Below are 7502 nucleotides of genomic sequence, written 5' to 3' on the forward strand. Positions count from 1 at the left end.
ATGGACAAAGTATTAATCTCCAAAATATACAAACAGCTCATTTAGCTCAATATCAAGAAAATAAAAAAAACAATCAAAATGTGTGTGGGGGAAGATCTAAATAGACGTTTCTCCAAAGAAGACATACAGATGGTCAAAAAGCACATGAAAAGATGCTCAACATCACTAAGTATTAAAGAAATGCACATCAAATCTAAATGAGGTATCATTTCACACTGGTCAGAATGGCTATCATCAAAAAAATCTACAAACAATAAATGCTGGAGAGTGTGTAGAGAAAAGGGAACCCTCCTACACTGTTGGTGGGAATGTAAATTGGTGCAGCTACTATGGAGAAAAGTATGGAGGTTCCTTAAAAAACTAAAAATAGAACTACCACATAACCCAGCAACCCTGGGCATATACCTGGACAAAGCCATCATTTGAAAAGATACATTCACCCCAATGTTCATTACAGTGCTATTTACAATAGCCAGGACATGGAAGCCACCTAAATATCCATCAATAGAAGAATGGATAAAGAAGATGTGTTACAAATACACAACAAAATATTACTCAGCCATAAAAAGAATGAAATAATGCCATTTGCAGCAACATGGATGGACCTAGAGATTATCATACTGAATGAAGTTAGTCATACACAGAAAGACCAATATCATATGATATTGTTTATATGAGGAGTTTTAGAAAGGAGTACAAATGGACTCATTTACAAAACAGAGGTAGAGTCATGGTTGTAGAAAAAAAATAAAACCTTATGGTTACCAGGGGATAAGGCAGGGAGAGGGATAAATTGTGAGACTGAGAGTGACCTATACACACTATTTTATATAAAAAGGTAACTAGTAAGAACCTGCTGTATGGCATGGGGAATTCTACCCAGTACTCTGTAATGGCCTATATGGGAAAAGAATCTAAAAAAAAAGAGTGGATATAAGTATACGTGTAACTGATTTGCTTTGCTGTACACCTGAAACTAGCACAACACTGTAAATCAACTATACTCCAATAAAATTTTTTAAAATGCATTGTCTAGACACCAGTATCAAGCTAGTTGAGAATCCAAGACTGAAGTGGGGACTAGGGGAATATTTTGAAGAATATGATAAAATCACATCAAAAAGCACTTCTTTAATAAGAAGAGAGTTTTTGTATCTCAAGTTCATAAGTTCTTTCCCTTGGATAATACTGGCCATATACACACTAATTTTGAATCTGTAAACCAAGATTCTTTAGTATGATCATTCATTTTGGTAACATTTTTTTTTCTAAAACTTTCCATTTATTTAAGAATAAGAAGCCTGACACTTTATAAGAACTCCATTTTTTAATTACAATTTAGAATCTTTTCCCTTATCCAGGATTCAACTAATATTCTGTATTTTATCTATTTCTTACACTTTATAACTATCTTTGCTATCAAATATTTTATTCTTTTTGTGGTTGTAAATAGATGAGGCAAGAACAGCCTCTAATAGTTTCTTTAAAACCAACTGTAACCCATCCCTCCTGTTGAGTGAAATGAATTGAAAGGGTGTTATTAGTTCTTGGTTAATCCTTTAATTATCTGAAAAACCTTAATTGAGGTTGTTAGTACTCCTAAAATTGACTTGCAAGAACAGCTAATCTGGGTCAGTACCTTCATTCATTATTAGTTAATCGATTATTGAAAATATATGTATTAATGTTGAACAATGACATGAATTGTTTTCATGTGTTCTTATATTTCTCTCCTTTAACTTCCTTTAGATTTTATTTTTCACAAGTTGAATTTACTATTCAGTAAATACATACTTTAAATTTTAGTGCAGTGCTTTTAAAACTACTCAAAATGTTGATATTTATCAGTAAATTACCTTTCATTCATGAAGCAATGTAAATCACACTATTTATACCCTTTAGGAATCACCCAATATTTTGGTATTCCTCACTTTCAAAACATATTTTCTGTTTTCAGTTTACAATTTGATAGAGTGTAACAACCATTTTGGTTTACCAAACAGAACACATTTTAACTAGAAAACGGTTGGCAATATTTTTAATAATTGACTAAAACCCTGTGACCATTACTGTTTAATAGGAAAAAAAGCAAAGCTGGTGAATATCTGTTTCTCTAGGAGATAGTTGTTTCTTTGGAGTTGGTTTTTTTTTTTGTTTGTTTGTTTGTTTTTTCTCCTCCAGATAAGAAAGAATCTGAGAAGTCTGGAAATAAATATGACTGTTTGGGAAAAAAAGAGTTGTTTGACTTTATTATTATATTAAGATCAATAAGTGGCATGTGCTTTGGTGTTGTATTTGATAAGCCTTCTGCAAAACTTAGGAACAATCATGGGTTGATAAGTACTTAAAAGGGATGGTGGTGCTGGAAATGTGTCTTCTTCTCTGAAAAATATTATATTTTTATATTAAATGAGTATTATATTTTTAAATATCTGCTAAAGCCTGGGATAAATCTCTCTTTCTTAAATTCCTTGGCACTGATGTTAAAAACTTATGCAACTTATTCCAAAAAGATAAGGTCAACAATTGAAGGGTGTAGAAATGTTTTTGTATGAGACTAAACACTACACATTAAAAAAGGTACTTTTGTGAGGTAATGGATGTGTTAACAAACCTTATTGTGGTAATCATTTTGCAATATATGGGGTGTCGAATTATCACATTGTACCCCTTAAACTTACACAATGTTTGCTGTCAGGTAGATTTCAATAAAGCTAAAAACAATGCTCAAAATTTGCAGTCTGCATATTGTTTCCATTCACATTTAATTCACCCAAGTAAATCACATGGCAAAACGTTGAATTCAGAAATCCAGGAGAGGGCTTCCCTGGTTCCCAGTGGTTGAGAGTCTGCCTGCCAATGCAGGGGACATGGGTACATGCCCCGGTCTGGGAAGATGCTGCGGAGTGGCTGGGCCCATGAGCCATGGCCACTGAACCTGCATGTACGGAGCCTGTGCTCCGCAATGGGAGAAGCCACAATAGTGAGAGGCCTGCTTACCACAATAAATAAATAAATAAATAAGTCCAGGAGATTCAGTCTCTCCTGTGTGAAAGGACAAATAACATTGCACAGCAATGATAAAATCTATTACAATGCTTGTAATTGTATTGTGGTTAAAGGAACAGAGATTATATTATGTTGTTACCTTGAAAGAATCTGAAATCCAGTTTGTAAACTAATAAATTATATTTAATTACATGTGAATTTGCTCTTATAGGTGTAGAATATTAAACAAGTTTTATGGAGCTTCCCTGGTGGCACAGTGGTTGAGAGCCTGCCTGCCGATGCAGGGGACACGGGATCGTGCCCCAGTCCAGAAGGATCCCACATGCCGCGGAGCAGCTGGGCCTGTGAGCCATGGCCACTGAGCCTGTGTGTCCAAAGCCTGTGCTCTGCAATGGGAGAGGCCACAACAGTGAGAGGCCCACGTACCGCAAAAAAAAAAAAAAAAATGTGTTTTATATTAACTAGATGAAATCTCACATAACCTTTTTATATTCAACTATCATGTTCTGAAATATGTATTAAAATATGACTATATAAGTGGATTTGTTCAATTTATAATGAAATTTTGACTTTTTTGTATTGTGTATATGTGTATAGGTAGAGGCCGTATTTGCTGATATCTAATTTATCCACTTATTTCTATCATAAAATTTTGTGTTTATAATTCACCGCTTTTTATATTATTTCTTTGTTTTCTAACTTTCTCTTGTAGTGGTAAAATGTTCTATTGCCTCTCCAACCTTTTTAAAAGATCTTTTGCTCATTTGGAAGCTTTGAATTTTCTTTATATTAGTTTTCTATTTTTTTTTTTTTTAGGTTTTCCCAGGCAGGTTTATTTTTAATGAAAGAGGTGTGTGTGTGTGTTTGTGTATGTACACATCTCCTCTTCTGAATTAGAAAGTTTTATGACTGAGAAGAGGCAGAAGAGGTGTATGGAGAAAGTCATCAGATGTGTGGGTTTATTTCTGGGCTCTTTAATCTCTTCCATTGATTTGTGTGTCTATTTTTGTGCAAATACCATTCTGTTTTGCTTACTGTAGCTTTGTAGTATAGTCTGAAGTCTAGAAGGGTTAACAGCTGTGCAAATGAATCTATACACAAAATAGAAACAGACTAACAGACATAGAAAACACATTTATGTTTACCAAAGTGGGGAGAGAGAGGGAAAGGGACAAATTAGGAGTATGGGATTAGCAGATACAAACTACTATGTGTAAAATAGATAAGCAGCAAAGATTTACTCTATAGCACAGCGAATTATATTCAGTATCTTTTAATAACCTGTAATGAAATGTAATCTGCAAAAAATAAATAAATAACTGAATCACTGTGCTATATACCTTAAACTAACACAATATTGTAAATCAACTATACTGCAATTAAAAAAAAAAAGTCATGAGAATTATCTATCACAATCAATGTAAATTCTTCCCAGAGGGAGATTATGTTATCCGAGGCCTCAATCATTCCTACAATGTTGGGCCATTATGTCCCACCAAGATTAAAAATAACTAGTAGTACAATGGAACTTAAGACATAAATAAAAATAGCAAAAATAATAAAAATAGTTGAACAACATGGGAAAATACAATACTAGAATTATCAGACTGACATTAAAATAGCTCTGATCATTTTATCAAAGGATATAAAGGACAAATTTGTGTATTCAAGAAAAAATCCCAACTAAAAAAAATAAATTATAACTGAACCTAAGAACTCAAAGGATATATTTCAGTTTAAATTAGTACAATAAAAGTAAACTAGTGAACAAAACTAGATCAGAATGAAATATCTATACTAATGCAATAAGAAAAATAAGAGTGTAAGACACAGAAAACAAAGTAACAGAAAATACTCAGGAGAAGGCCTTATATACATGTATTGATGTGCAAGAAGAGGACAGAATGGGGCAGAAGTCAAGTTTGAAGAAGTATTATCTGAGAAAGTTAAAAAAAACAATGAACAACATGAAGCCACAGATTCAAAAATCAGTGAGAACCTCCTCCCTCCCCCAAAATAAGTCTTCAGACTTATTGTTACTCATGATACTATGTCATCTATGGTTCTGCCAGGGAACACTGCCTTTCAATAACTCTCCCAAAGATTATCACTGAGCTTGTTTAATGTTGATCACAAATGCAAGTTTCATCTAGAAGGAAAACCTAAATGATATTCTGTTTTCTGTTTATATTAAATTTACGGTTTGAAATTTTATAGCATAGAAATAGAATCCACTATTCTGCTATCTCTTAAGATACAAATATAGTCTTTCTTCAGACAAAGGGCATGGATGCTTATTGCCCATTATAAAAGGTCTGTATCCCTGTGTGTGCAGGTGTCATCTGCTCTTCTTTGCACAACCAGTAGAAATTGGAGATCAGTCAGGGAACTGACATAAATATTTGTATACTCATGCTGCTTGCTCTGCTATGAGTAACAAAGATTATTTTCTGATAACCAAATGTATGATTTATTCTTGGAGAAAAATAATTAAAACAGGTTTTTCCAGTTAAGGGGAAAAATAACAATATGAAATCATACCCTGATTACGTATTAGTTACCACATTCTCTACAATGTGGATGTGCTCATGATGTATTTAATGATAATATGAATGAAAATTTGAAAGTTACAAACCACTTGCCAATATTGTAAATTCATAAACGTTGAAATAAATACCTACAAGGAAGTAAATTTTAAAAACTGAAGCCTTTGAAAATGTTTATAGATCATCCCAAATGTTACAAATAGCAGAGCAAATAAGTTGACATTACTGCTAGTTTCCACTTAATTTCTTCATAATATGGTTGTCTGGTGTTGCATTAGTGAAGTTGCTTCCTACAACCACATGGGTAGCCCAGACACTGTGATGAACCAGTTTACAGCAGTGAAGATCATCAATAGAGGATCCTAAATGTCGATAGCATTCATCTGTCTTTCTGAGGTAACAACTCACACCAATCAGAATGGATATTTTCAAAAAATCTACAAACAATAAATGCTGGAGAGGGAGTGAAGAAGAAGGAACCCTCTTACACACTGTTGGTGGGAAAGTAAATCGATACAGCCACTATGGAGAACAGTATGGAGGTTCCTTAAAAAACTAAAAATAGAACTATTGTATGACCCAGCAATCCCACTACTGGGCATATACCCTGAGAAAACCACAATTCCAAAAGATACATGCACCCCAATGTTCACTGCAGCACTATTTACAATAGCCAGGACATGGAAGCAATCTAAATGTCCATCAACAGAGGAATGAATAAAGAAGATGTGGTACATATATACAATGGAATATTACTCAGCCATAAAAAGGAATGAAATTGTGCCCTTTGCAGAGATGTGGATGGACCTAGAGACTGTCATAAAGAGTGAAGTGCTCTGTAACAGAGCCGGACTGGTTTCCTATCACCCAGGATTTTGCTCTTTAGTTAAAAGGGTTGTCAATCCCAGAGCCCTTTCAGCTGCAGGATCTTCAGGTTCTGATGAGTCTCATGTGGCCACTGCACCTACAGATATCTGCTATCGAACAGTCTTGCCTGATGAAACTATGGGACCATTTGGACCTCAGGATCAGTGATTCCAGGTTCCTGGGAACATAGGTTTTGATTGTCACCTCAATGGGACTGCATCACAGAAGAAAAGCCAAGTTCATAAACTTTACCTGATGTTCTAGCAGAATCTTTAACCAGTGAAAGACATGAGTTTGTTATGGCACAATATGTGAATGAATTTCAGGGTAATGATGCACTTTTGAGCAATAAATTAACAGAGCAGAAACTTACTTTGAAAGTGCCAGAGTAGAGTGTGCAATCCAAACATGTCTGGAATTGCTGCGAAGAGATTTTGAACCACTATTTCCAGAAGTAGCCGCCAACAAACTAATGATTTTGACTGTAACACAGAAAACTAAGAATGATATGACTGTAGTGAGGAGGTAGAAAATGTAAAAGAAATGCTCTTAGAAAAGTTCATCAACTGTGCTAAGGAAATTGCTATGTTGAAGGCTACTTGGCTGACTTTTTGACCCATCATCTGGTTTGTCATTTTTTGAACCATATACAAAAAAGACTTTTATCTCTGACCCAGGCATCTTATTTTATTTTCCACAATCCTTGAAATAAAAGACTAACTTATTAGCTTGAAAGTGAATACAATGTTGACCCTTCTCAGATCTTGACAGTCTTCTTTTGAACTCTTTCAGCTCTCACTGCCTTCCTAGAATGAGATCTCTTTAAATATTGATGACACCATCGTTTTCCATCTTACCACCAGTATGGAGGACTGGCAAAGGGACAATGGATGTAGGGAGCAGTGGGCCTCTTGGTGCAATGATTGTGCTTTTCATTTTTAGTAAATTTTACAATCAACTCATGAGAGCACAATAGCTTGGAGACAAGAAAAGAAATTGATCAGAAGAGTCTACTGACATTGCCAAGTGACATTCTTAAAGACTGTCAGAAGATATAGAATGGCCACTCCTAACTGAATG

The 7502-nt window shown here is 34.5% G+C and overlaps 1 pseudogene; it reads left to right on the forward strand.

Annotated features, from left to right (window-relative positions):
• Positions 1–6350: 6350 nt before the first annotated feature.
• LOC101334488 (methylmalonic aciduria and homocystinuria type D homolog, mitochondrial-like) lies at positions 6351–7134 on the forward strand (annotated as a pseudogene).
• The last annotated feature ends 368 nt before the right edge of the window (positions 7135–7502 follow it).

Source organism: Tursiops truncatus, chromosome 17 (genome assembly GCF_011762595.2).
Source record: "Tursiops truncatus isolate mTurTru1 chromosome 17, mTurTru1.mat.Y, whole genome shotgun sequence".
Taxonomy (NCBI): domain Eukaryota; kingdom Metazoa; phylum Chordata; class Mammalia; order Artiodactyla; family Delphinidae; genus Tursiops; species Tursiops truncatus.